Consider the following 12,933-nt stretch of genomic DNA (forward strand, 5'->3'; position numbering starts at 1 on the left):
TAGTCCCAGAATATTGGGGGCTAAATATTTTCTGACAACATTATTGTTTCCTAAATATTATTTACATAAATAATGCCCCATTGAAGTTGAGAGAGCGTAGCTAATACATTCTATAGTAACATGAAATGCTTATGAACTAATGTATAGTAATACCGCATAGAAACTGTATTAATATGTTTTGCTAAAACGTGCGCTTGAAATGTGCCCACGGGGAGTGGCCGTCAATGTATACGGGGACTAATGAAAATGACTAATGTTGATGAAATTCTTATATTAAATGTGATTTACACTAATTATTAAAAGGTTGTGTTGCTAGAATGCTGCTAATAAATCATTAGGCCTTAGTTAGAATGAGTCGAGGCCTAGCTGCCTGGCTCTCATATTAAATGTGTTTTTCTAAATGTGCAGTGTGCTAACTTGCTAAAGGACATGAACTCTTGTTTTTTCAAACTAGAAGCTGAATGTAACTATAGTAGATCCGTTCTCATGAAGTTCACCGCTCTTGTAGAAATGTATTAACTGAATGCAACAGTGTAGACTAATGTTAAACACAAGGTTGCCCAAACCGGTACAGACAATGGAGCTACTGACCGAAGATGCGCAAAGAATTACAAAAGGATGAAATCATACCGGATTTTCTACCTCTAAAGACGTCAATCATATGGACCAATGAAATGCCTGAGAACTGAAGCGGGGTGAAAGATTCAATGACATAATGTACATTTAATTGGTTAGAGATAGTGGGGTGCAACCCCTTGTCCAATTAGATTTTAGGGGAATGTACAACAAAAAAGTGATAAAAACCTATGACACGGGGAGTTACTTAGATTGGTTAGGGAAATGGTGATGATATGATCCAGAAACTTTGTCACTCTGGTGACTTGCTGATTTTACTTAGAATAATCCTTGTCCTTAGATTGCCCTTTACACTTTACCTCCTTATGAGGGAAGTGCCCCTTTGCCCTTCCTGCCTGAGCTGAGTTCTTGACTGATGGCGAATCAACTGATGTCCTGAAGACGAGGACTGAACCTGAGTGCTGACTTCAACCTTGGAGGTTAACTATATGACAATGAAAATGTGATTGTCTGTTTGCTTTTCCTTTCTAGGTACCAACTGCATTTCCTTTTGACAGACACCTTAGCTAGATGGCTTCCAAATTGGTGTTACTAAATTGTTTTGCATGAAGCCCAACATGCCAATGCTAATTAGAGGTTAGTTGAGAGGGGTTCACCAAACTGACGCAAATAGACAAATGACGGAATGAATGCTTTGTTAAAGATACTCTGCTAAGGATAGCTTATGTTCACACTTTGCTACATTCTGATGTTTGTGATTCTCGCTTTGATGAAATCTCATCAGAGTTGCCATTTTGTGACTATGTTATTATGCTTATTGGTTTTGAGGTTAATAAACATGCTAGTAGTATTGTAACAAATAGGGAATAAGTATCACAAAAATTATACTAAACTGGTGTGGTTATTCATGACTGAAAAGTCATGGTGATGTCCTGAGTCTAACTAAATGTCATTAACTAAAGTGAAATGCATTGTGGTAATAAGTATTGATGATATTATTGACGTATTGATTGATATGTTGATTAGTTATCTCGTCCTAAGGTGTCTCTCAACAGGGTCAAAAGATTCATTGGCCTAAAACGAGTCCTAATGTGTAATAATCTATCATAAAGGGACGCAATAACAGAGTTAATGGTTAATAAAAGAAAAACTACAATAAATAGGTGAAATTGTTGTAAACAATATTTAGAACATTATATTCATGCCGATCAGTATGTTTGTCAATGATATTCTGACATACAACCACTTAACTGATATATTAGCCAACATTGGTAATTTACCATCTTGGATTACATGCCAAAGCTGGAATCAGAAAGAACATGGATCTCTGATTTGTAAAGCTCACGGGTTGGGCCCAAGACAACAACTCAGTCCTCCTTGTATGTGCAATTTGAAGCAGACTTTCACTTTGATTGGAATGAATTGTGTTTTTTGATTTTGTTCATGCAGTTCATTGATTTACTGCTGATGACTAACCAGCAGTAATCGCATGTTAGTCGGAAAAAAGAAGATAGGTCCCTGATCTACTTAACCAACATAGACTCTGGCATAACAAATATGACACCTAATTCAGAACACTGACCCTATTTATACCAGACATGATTACTTCTTCAGAAATTAAATAATACAAAACATTGAGGGCCAGATGAAGGAAGAAAACATTTTGCGAGGTGCAAATTGCGAGTACTAGCGACTCGCAATTTGCACCTCGCAAAATGTTATGCAGAAAGGTGTCTCAGACACCTTCTGCGACTTGCTATGGGGTCGCAAATACCCACCTCATGAATATTCATGAGGTGGGTCGCAATTTGCGACCCCATAGCGAGTCTAGGCACTCACGGGGATAGTGGCCTGCTGGAGACAGCAGACCACCATGTCCGTGACTGCTTTTGAATAAAGCAGTTTTTTTCTTTTCTTTTTGCAGCCCATTTTCCTTAAAGGAAAACGAGCTGCAAATAGAAAAAATACCGAAACCTTTTTGTTTCGGGTTTTTTCAGAGTAGGCAGTGGTCCAAAGGACCACTGCCTGCTCTGAAATTTTTTTTTTGTTTGCATTCACATTACCGTTTGTGGAATGAGTTACCATCCACTTCAAATGGATGGTAACTGCGAGTTGATTTGCGACCGCTTTCGCGGTCACAAATCAACTCTACATCGCGATGCTGTCGCAAATAGGAAGGGCACACCCCTTCCTATTTGCGAGTCAGAAACACATTTTGAGAGTCGGTTCCGACTCGCAAAATGTGTTTCTGCACCGCGTGAGGCCTTTTGCGTCTCGCAAACAGCATTTTTTACCGTTTGCGAGGCGCAAAAGGTTACCTACATCTGGCCCTAAATTGCTTAGCACTGCTCAAAAATGGAAGGTGTCCTAAGGAAAAACTAAAGGCATTTAACAAACATTTGCAATGCAAAAGGTCTCGTATTAGTTGGAGTTGGAGCTATTTGCGTTGTAAATTGATAAGTGGACTTTACTTGCAACATAAATTGGTCAATCCTACCTCATAATTTGGTATTTTCCTGCCACATAATTCCAGAGTGGCCCTGAATATATAATTAAAGTACTTCCATTTACCTTTATCCGCTATCTGTAGTAAAAAATGAAAATGTTGTCATTTAGCATCCTAATTTAAATCTGCCATGCTAATTACAATAGAATACCACTTTCACCACCCCACTATCAGAGCTGCTGGATGGCTCACACAATTCCCCAAAAGTAGACACAAGAAAGACATGTGAAAGAAATAAACTAGAATGGTTTCCCAAACATATCAAGAGTGTTCAAACAGTCATAGTGTAATAAGGATGTTAAGTTGGCCTGAATCATGGTCATAAATGCAATAAGGAAGGATTCATAGACATATACAATCATCTTGTAAGCCCAATAAAAACCTTTATCAAAAATAACCTTTTGGCATTAGACTGCAATGCTCAAAACAGCCCCTAGAGGCACCACAACAAAAATTTAATTTTGAAGAAACATGGTGATATAACCATATAGTCAGGCCCTAGAGTGCATAACCACATGAAAACAGATTGGAAGAAAGTAATTCAGTGCAACTGTATATTTAGCCCCTAGAGAGCATAGTACATTACACACCTTCAGGGCTAGCAGCTCTACTAGAAAAGTATTATAAACAAGGCCCTTAAAACACAAACTACTCCCAGCTGTAAAACAAAAGTTCCAGCCATGAGAGAGTGTAAAAAGACACTGAATGGTAGGAAGAGTTATTAGTTTGGGGTTCCCACTAACTTAGTGTGGGGGCCCAGAGATGATCTAGAGAGAAAGAGTACATTGTGCAAAGTAAAACTGCACCTGCTTAATGCCACATCCTACTGTACTAGTATTAATTGGCTATGGTAGTAACACCAAAAAGTAAAAAAATACACAGGCCTGGTTTTTTGCATGTACATTTCCTTTCATGTACTACGTGGAGGAACCTTTGCTAGGAAAATAATTTGGTAACTGTGTAATAATAGTTGCAAATACTGTTGTTGGAGTTCTTCCCCCTTGCATGGTGAGGCAGGCACAAAAAAACAAACTGATACAAAAAACAGGCGGATGATGTGTGCCTACAGTAATTCCCTTGATAATTTCATCACCCACTTCTATTGTAGCCCTCAGCATGTGGCCTGGTACTGCCTGCAATTAGAAACCCCTAAGCCGTGGCCAACATAGCAATACTGTGTTTTCAAGTGACATTTCCTGAAGTAACCAGATGTCATACCTGGGAAGAGGACAGTGACAAGAACAAAACCCTTGCTGATTCACATCATACTTTACAAGCAACAGCTTGAAGTATTCAGCTTTGAAAATGTAAACGTACAAGGATTTGACTGGATATCTATGGATGAATTACTTATCAAAGCTGACCTTCCCTGAACCTTGTCTTTCTTCCCAATGGCATTGGCCTAAATGTCCTTTAAGGATTGTTAACATTCGTTTTTGTAAAATTAGAAGATATTTCCTGATCAAATGTGTGTAAGGAAAGAAATGCAAAATATAAGCACTATATAGCATTCCAATTTGAGTGCATATGTCTGTTTGCATCTCAAACAGGGTTAGAATGGCATTCGGAAAGAGTAGAATTCCATACTGTGCCAGACCTTACAAGTAAGTAATATTAGGACAGCACAGAGCTCTGTGTAGGCATACTACTTGTCACAACACTGATAAACAACCAGTTTAACTCGCTCTAGTGTCCTCTGCCCAGACATTTCCCATTGTCAGAAGGAACACAAAATAAAATTCAAGTCTCGGGTACCAAGACTGGAGAATTGATGGAGGAACTGTGGGAAAGGTTGGAAATTGCACATTTAATTAAAAAGAGCTGTAAGCATTGTAAATTCCTAACTGGACTTTGCATGCCATATAAATTGAAAATGAAAAGTAAAACATTTGATACAAGCAAGCCTATTCAAAGCGCCACGGTCGCCATGAGCATGAAGGAAAGGCCCAAAAGGAAAAAGAAGTTTGCTTGCAGTCAAACATATCGGCAAAAGTACAATTATCCATGTAACAGGGTCGATGGCCAAGGTAGTAACAAAACTGCCCCAAGGAGGGACAAACTTAAAGCAGTTACCAATGATAACAAAAGATTTTTGAAAGGCAAGCCCAGGAATGAGTGATAGTGATGGGCAAGTAGTGGGCGTGGTTAAAAGCCCACAGATAGATTACAACACATCAAAGCACCTGCGCACTCTTCCTAAAAAGCAGTACCACAAGTTTGAAAATAAAAAACATGACAGAGACACGGAAGGCACAAAATCAGACATGCTGACAAAGACATCCCAGAAATAACCTAAGTGCCAGGGGTGTAACAGAGACCCCTGCTGCCCCTGTGGTAGGGTGGCCAATTTGTCAGGGGACTCAAAACATTAATGGGGTCCCCATTTAAGCTCACACACACACAGACTCCTGTGCAATGTCTGACAAATACTATTGTGTGATTTGCACACTGTCATACCCACATCTGATAGACTAGCTTGTGTTCCCCTTATGATGCGTGACTGCTCATATAGCCATGTGCAGTGTCTGGGTGATGTGTCTATGGCATGTGGTGTGTTTGCTCACTTTAACTGTGTTGTGTTTGGTCACATGCCTCTGTACAGCGTACCTGCTGTGTGTGTTTACCCACATGCCCCTCTGTGATGTGCCCACTCACAGACCCCTCTCTGGTGTGTGTGGATGCACAAACGGCCCTTTGACATGCCTGTTCACGTACTCCTGCATGTTGTGCTTCCTTACATACCCCTGTGATGTGCCAGTTACCTGGTTGTGCAGTCGCCGTCGTCCCCTTTAAGGGGCTGTATGCCAGCATGTGTGCCCTGCAGACTGGAACATACATGAAGCAGAAGGGAGCCATTCAGCTCAATGGTTTCCCAGAGAATGTCAGCTGTGCAGCTGCCAAGTAGTCATAGAAGGCCCAGGCAGAGAGAGGGGAGAGCACAGACCCCACTGGCGTCTACCATGCTCCTTGGAGGCCCCTGGACTCAGATGGGGCAAATACTGCTGCGTGTGTGCCGATCTTACGCGGACTGCATGCCGTGGCACATTCCGAAAAGCCACCAGTTTATCTCATTGACGTGAACAGTGATTTATTATACACAAACAAACCTCACCATAGAAGCACAGTTTAAACCTTGCAAACATGTTCCTTCATTGACAACTATGTCACAAGCAAAACCCTTTTTTCCTCCAATTTAGTATTTTTCATATCCAGGTCTTTTAAAGATAATGTGCATAGCTGATCAGAAGCAACTGTCATGATGTTCCATCATCATGGAAAGAACTGTCTTCTACATTCCTCATGAAAAGAAGCAAGGATGTTAGCAAATACTGTTAGACTTTGCATCCTTGTCGTGGTCTCCCTTAACGTTTGCCTCTGTTCCCCAGGTTGTTGATGTGTGCTGGACTCTGATTTTACTGTTTTTGTTACTCTGGGCACTTTACCACTGCTAACCAGTGCTAAAGTGCAAGTGCTCCTTTACAAAATGTGTATGTAATTGGCTAATTTGATTTACTAGTAAGTCCCTAGTAAAGTGCACTGGAGGTGCCAGGGCCTGTAAATCAAATGCTACTAGTGGGCCTGCAGCACTGGTTGTGCCACCCACATAAGTAGCTCTGTAATCATGTCTCAGACCTACCACTGCAGTGTCTGTGTGTGCAGTTTTAACTGTAAAATCGACTTGGCAAGTGTACCCACTTGCCAGGCCTAAACCTTCCCTTTTCTTACATGTCAGACACCCATAAGGTAGGCCATACGTAGCCCCAAAGGCAGGGTGCAGTGTATGGTTAAGGTAGGACATATAGGGGGTAATTCTGACCCCGGCGGGCGGCGGAAGCCGCCCGCCTGGAGGGAACCGCCAGAATACCGCTGCGCGGTCAAAAGACCGCCGCGGGTATTCTGGGTTTCCCACTGGGCTGGCGGGCGACCGCCAAAAGGCCGCCCGCCAGCCCAGTGGGAAACACCCCTCCATGAGGATGCCGGCTCCGAACGGAGCCGGCGGAGTGGAGGATGTGCGACGGGTGCAGTTGCACCCGTCGCGAATTTCAGTGTCTGCTAAGCAGACACTGAAATTCAGGGTGAAGCCCTCTTACGGGGGCCCCTGCAGTGCCCATGCCATTGGCATGGGCACTGCAGGGGCCCCCAGGGGCCCCACGACACCCCATACCGCCATCCTGTGAACAGGATGGCGGTATGGGGTGTCGGAATCCCCATGGCGGCGCAGCAAGCTGCGCCGCCATGGAGGATTCTGTAGGGCAGCGGAAAACCGGCGGGAGACTGCCGGTTTTCCTGTTCTGACCGCGGCCAAACCGCCGCGGTCAGAATGCCCTGCGGGGCACCGCCAGCCTGTTGGCGGTGCTCCGGCCAACCCCGGCAGAATCACCCCCATAGTAATGTGTTTTATATGTCCTGACAGCGAAATATTGCTAAATTCGTTTTTCACTGGTGCAAGGCCCGTCCCTCCCATAGGTTAATATGCGGGCTACCTTTAAATCTGATTAAAGTGTAGATTCCCTTTGGGAGTGGATGCACATGTGGAGCTTGGGGTCTCTGAGCTCACAATTTAAAAATACATCTTTTAGTAAAGTTGATTTTAAGATTGTGTGTTTGAAAATGCCACTTTTAGAAAGTGGGCATTTTCTTGCTTATACCATTTCTGTGACTCTGCCTGTTTGTGGATTCCCTGTCTGGGTCAGTTTGACAGTTGGGCTAGTTGCACCTCACACTAGACAATGACACAAAGGGAGCTGGGGTGTAGCCTGCATATCCTGATGAGCCATCTGTGCTAGGAGGGAGGTGAGGAGCACCTGACCTGTGCCTGCCCTCACACAATGCAGTCTCCAACCCCCTGGTGAGTGTATGGGGCCTGGCCTGGGCAAGGCAGGATTTCACATTTAAGAGAGACTTTACTTTGAAGTAGGCCTACTTCAAAGGAGAAATTGGGTATGAGAAGGGCACCCAAAACCACAGACTTTAGAACACTTCCTGAAACAAGAGGAACCTCTGCCTGGAGAAGAGCTGAAGAGTTGAGGAAGAGCTGCCCTGCTTGTGACTGTGCTTTGTGGAGCTATCCTGCAGTTGCTGCTTCTGCCAGAGTAAGAGGGCAAAGACTGGACTTTGTGTGCCTTCCACCTTGAGAAGAAATCTCCAAGGGCTTGATTTGGAGCTTGCCTCCTGTTGTTTGAAGTCTCTGGGACAGCAAAGACTTCTTTCTGCCAGCACCTGGAGTCTCTGGAGAGACTCTTACTCTGCCCTGTGGTGCCCATCCAGTTCCTGGGAACCTGAAAGGAGAAGCTGGCAGCTTAAGAGGAGGAAATCCACTCACAGAGAACTGTGCAGGGAAAAGATTGACGCAACTCTGATCTGCAGCTGAAGAAACGACGGGTGCCAGCTCTGTGGCTGAAAATCGACGCTCGCCGGAAACGTGACCGAAGAATCGACGCACGGAGCTAGAGAAATGATGCAAACAAATATAAATCCAAAAACATAAACTTTTTAATTTTCAGTTGTTAGCTTCCATGGTGTCAACATAGTGATATAATACCTGATAATACTCATTTGCTGTTAAATCAGCTCTGGAACCATCAGTGTGTAAGTATTTCTCATCATTGTAAAGTGGATTTTGACCTGCAATAGGATTTGCTAAATTCAGGACAATTGTGAATGCAATCTTTTCTAAATCGCTTGTTGTGGTCAGACTCAATCGAATGAACATAAGTATAATCATGATAACTGACACTATTGCTAAACCTAGGTATATGTGTTTACCTTTATTACCTCTTTGTCAGGCCTGTAGCTTTCTGCAGGGGTGAAATGGACACGGCGATGGTTCCTGACTTCCCTATGAATCAAGCGAACTACAAAACAAGTCACGCCTGACCCATGGAGACGAAGGGACGAACCTTGACCAGGACCAGGCCAGACTTCCCCTGTGTGATGTCAGGTGTCTTTTCAGGTTTCTGTAAACATAGGAACAACCATTAGTACTAGAATACTCAGATAAACACTTTTCTCAATTGTAATAAGTCTGAGCTGGATTTATCTCATGTCCTTCTCCTTTCCTCTAGGTCCTGGTTCCTGTAGGCTGAATTGGCTATGCAAAACTGGTTAATCAAACATATTTTCCTTAATATCAGTCAAGTTTCAATTAATGATTCTTAAGTGTAATAGTCTTTCATCTCCTGCAATTACAAAAACAGTGTTTCACTGGTCTAGCTCAAAATCAATGTGCATTAAATAATGTTTTTAAAAAGTACTATAGTAACCTTATTGAAAGTCCTTGATATGTGTGTGTGTGTGTGTGTGTGTATATATATATATATATATATATATATATATATATACAGTATATATATACCTATATATATGTGTATATATATATATATATATGTATATATGTATATATATATATATATACATAATATATACATATATAATATATATATATATTTAAAAATATGCTGCTGAAACAATATTAATAAGAAGGACACGCATCCAAACAGGTGAGTACGGGGAGAATGGGAGCTGATGATGGGTAGTCGTCATGGTGCAGCGTGTAGTCTTAAGGTTATGTGCTCCACCTTAAAGGGCCTGCCAGGTTATGCATGCTGTGCTTAACAGTACACACCCCAAGGCACCTACCATAGGTTTGGGTTTGTCAGGCTACCATTGATAAAAGAGGTACAAAGGACGAGGGCATGTACATAACACACAGGCTGCCATGTGCGATGCTCAGGGCCATAGCCCTTCCCGTGAATCAAGTAATATAATCTGTGTGACACTCACTTGGAATCTAGAATTGCCTCCACTTCAAATTCAGCTTCATTATCAATCACCAACACTGTTTTTTTTTAGGGAGAACAGTTCCAGGAGCAACAGGTTTCACCAAGGACAAATGAAAAAGAGAGTGCATTTGTAACTGCTGAGGTAATTTCAGTTTCATGGCAAATTCATTATTTAGTTTGTGAATTGGACAAGGCCCTATGAATCGTGGTTGAAACTTTTGTGGTCCCTTGAGCTTAAGGTGTTCTGTTGTCAACCATAGTTAACCTCCTACCTAATATTCAGGACTTGCCCTTTGGTGTTCATCCACATTCTGTTTATACGTCAGCTTTACTTGATCCAAATTTTCATGTGCTGTTCATTGTATATTTTGTATTTGACCCATAAATTCTTGAACAGCAAGGACATCAGTACTAGATGTGGAAGGCATTACTAGAAAATGAGAGTGTAGACCATAGTTACATTGAAATGGAGTGATTTTGGTAGAGCTGTGTTGTGCGTTAAGAGAAATGCATCTCACTCTGTAGTGTCACTCAATACTTGGCACCTAATATATTGTGGATGGTAGCCAATTGACAAATGGATATTTACCTGCAGTACTTCACACAAGATCTTCCAAAATTTAGAAACAAATTGAGAGCCCTGCTCAGACTCAATGATTGAAGGTAAATCATCTAAACATACAATTGACTACAAAAAGATGTCTGCAGATGCTTTAGATGTAGATAAACCCAACAATGGTGTAACATGAGGCATTTTAGAGAGCATGTTCACTGCAACCATTACTGCAGTATAACCATGAACAGCCTTGGGTAATTCCACTATAAAATCTAGAGAAACAGGAGCAAAAACTGGAATCAGAGAGATAACCAGCCGGAGCGTGACCACCACAGGAAGAAGTGTTGCAACGCAAAGAGAAGAAGAATCTAACCCCTTGTATACCCCTTAGCAGGAAGTGACATGCAGGAAGAAGGAGGAACACCATCCTGTATTGGGAAAGGGGCTATAGAACAAGATAGGAAAAGGCACCATTTTAGTAAGAAGAACAGATGCATGCAGGGAAGGGGAAGAAACGAGAATGGTATGCTGGGAAAAGGAAAAATCATGCCTCCAGCAGGAAGAAGAAAGAAGAGGAGAAGGCCCTAGATCATGGCACCAGGTAAGTGAAAGGCCCAGGGGGGGCATGGGTACTCCGAGCAAACATCCACACTGTGCATTGAAAGCGGCGAGACCTGACACCCAACCCTGGGCCTCCCGCCTTGCAGCGGCCAAGAAAACGGGCCACATTCTGAAAAAAGGACTTCTGTGGTCCCCGCGACCCAGAAAACGGACCACGGCCCCCACCACGGCCGGACCGTGGAATAATTTACTTCAGCTGAATCGTGTTTGTGGGAAAAATAAGCTACAGGATGAAGCTCTCCCGTCTCCTTGTTTCTCTGGGATACGACCCCCCCAACTTCCACAGGAGAAGCATTGGCCTCGACAATAGGGTTGTTTAGTGTAAGGATGTTTTAGGATGAGGGCCTTCATGAACATCTTCTTTAAATGCTGGAATGCCAGTTCTGCTGCCTCAGCCCAGTGAAATACTACTCCTTTCTTTAGCAATTGAGTAATGGGGATGCCAAGGTGGAAAAATGGTTTATGAATCGCCTGTAAAAATTGGCGAATCCAAGAAAGGTTTGTACTTGTTTTAAAGGTTCGGGAGATTTCCTGCATTACCTTCTGCAGTTCCATACTAACCACTTGTGATGAGAGAACATGCCCCCAAAAGGTGACTTCAGAAGCATGAAACTCACATGTCTCCAATCTGACAAAGAGCCTCTTATCTCGTAGTTGTTGCAATACTGCTCTAACATGCTTTTTATATTCAGTCATGGATGAGGAATATATCAAGATATCATCCAAATAGGCCACCACACAGATATCCAAAAAGTCTCTCAATACCTCATTTATGAAAAACTGAAAGGTACTAGGGGTGTTACATGACCCAAACGGCATCACAAGATAGTCATACAATCCGAACTTAGGATGGAATGCCATTTTCCACTCATCCCCTTTTCTCACCCTTACCAGATGATAACCCCCTCTTAGATTTAACTTGTTAAACACCTGAGTGTCTTTAACTTGGTCTATGAGACTGAAACTGAGAGACAGAGGACAGCAGTTTTTTACTGTGACATCATTAAGAGCTCTGTCGTCAATGCAGGCGTGCAGCTCATCCCCCTTCTTTGCTACAAAAAATAAAGAGGAAGAAGCTGAGGAATGACACAGCCTGATAAAGCCTATGTTTAACATCTCATCCAGATATTCCCTCACATGAGTGTTTTCTCTTCCAGTGAGTGCATATATTCTGTTAAATGATATTCAAGCCCTAGGGATCAGATTAGTTTGGCAGTCATATGGACAATGTGGAGGAAGAGCAGAGGCCTCTATTTTGTCAAAAACATCTGCTTGAGCTTGGTAGCAGGTAGGAATCTGCAGATTCTCTGCATTATTAGATAATGCTACAATTTTGTCTTAATTTAACCAAGAGGGGTTTTGAGAACAATGTTCTGTGCAATAGGAGGGACAAAAGGTCTTCTCATTCTTCTTCCAATCAATAGTAATGCACGTATTTCCTTTCCTCAGGAAGAAAATGCACTGAAAATAATGACTGAATTCACCAGTCTTTCACAATCAGATTTCACAGATAAGTAGTCCTTGCTTGATTTACACATAAATGTTACATTTTACCAATCTGTGCAGGATTCCACTGAACACCCACTGCACAAAACACATAACACACAATAGGAAGGTCCCCACAAAATCACCCCCGTTTCACAGATAAGGAGTTGCGGGTGATGGTGGAGGAAATCGTCAGGGTAGAGCCACAGCTGTTTGGTGCACAGGTCCAGCAGATCTTCATTGCAAGGAAGATGGAGCTATGGTGGAGGATCGTGGACAGGGTGAACTCCATGGGACAATGTCCACACACAAGGGATAACACCCAAAAGAGGTGGAACGACCTACAAGGGAAGGTGAGTTCCATTTCATCAAGGCACCAGGTCGCCATCATGACGACTGGTGGCGGA

The sequence above is a fragment of the Pleurodeles waltl genome, chromosome 4_2 (assembly GCF_031143425.1).
Source record: "Pleurodeles waltl isolate 20211129_DDA chromosome 4_2, aPleWal1.hap1.20221129, whole genome shotgun sequence".
Classification (NCBI taxonomy): Eukaryota; Metazoa; Chordata; class Amphibia; order Caudata; family Salamandridae; genus Pleurodeles; species Pleurodeles waltl.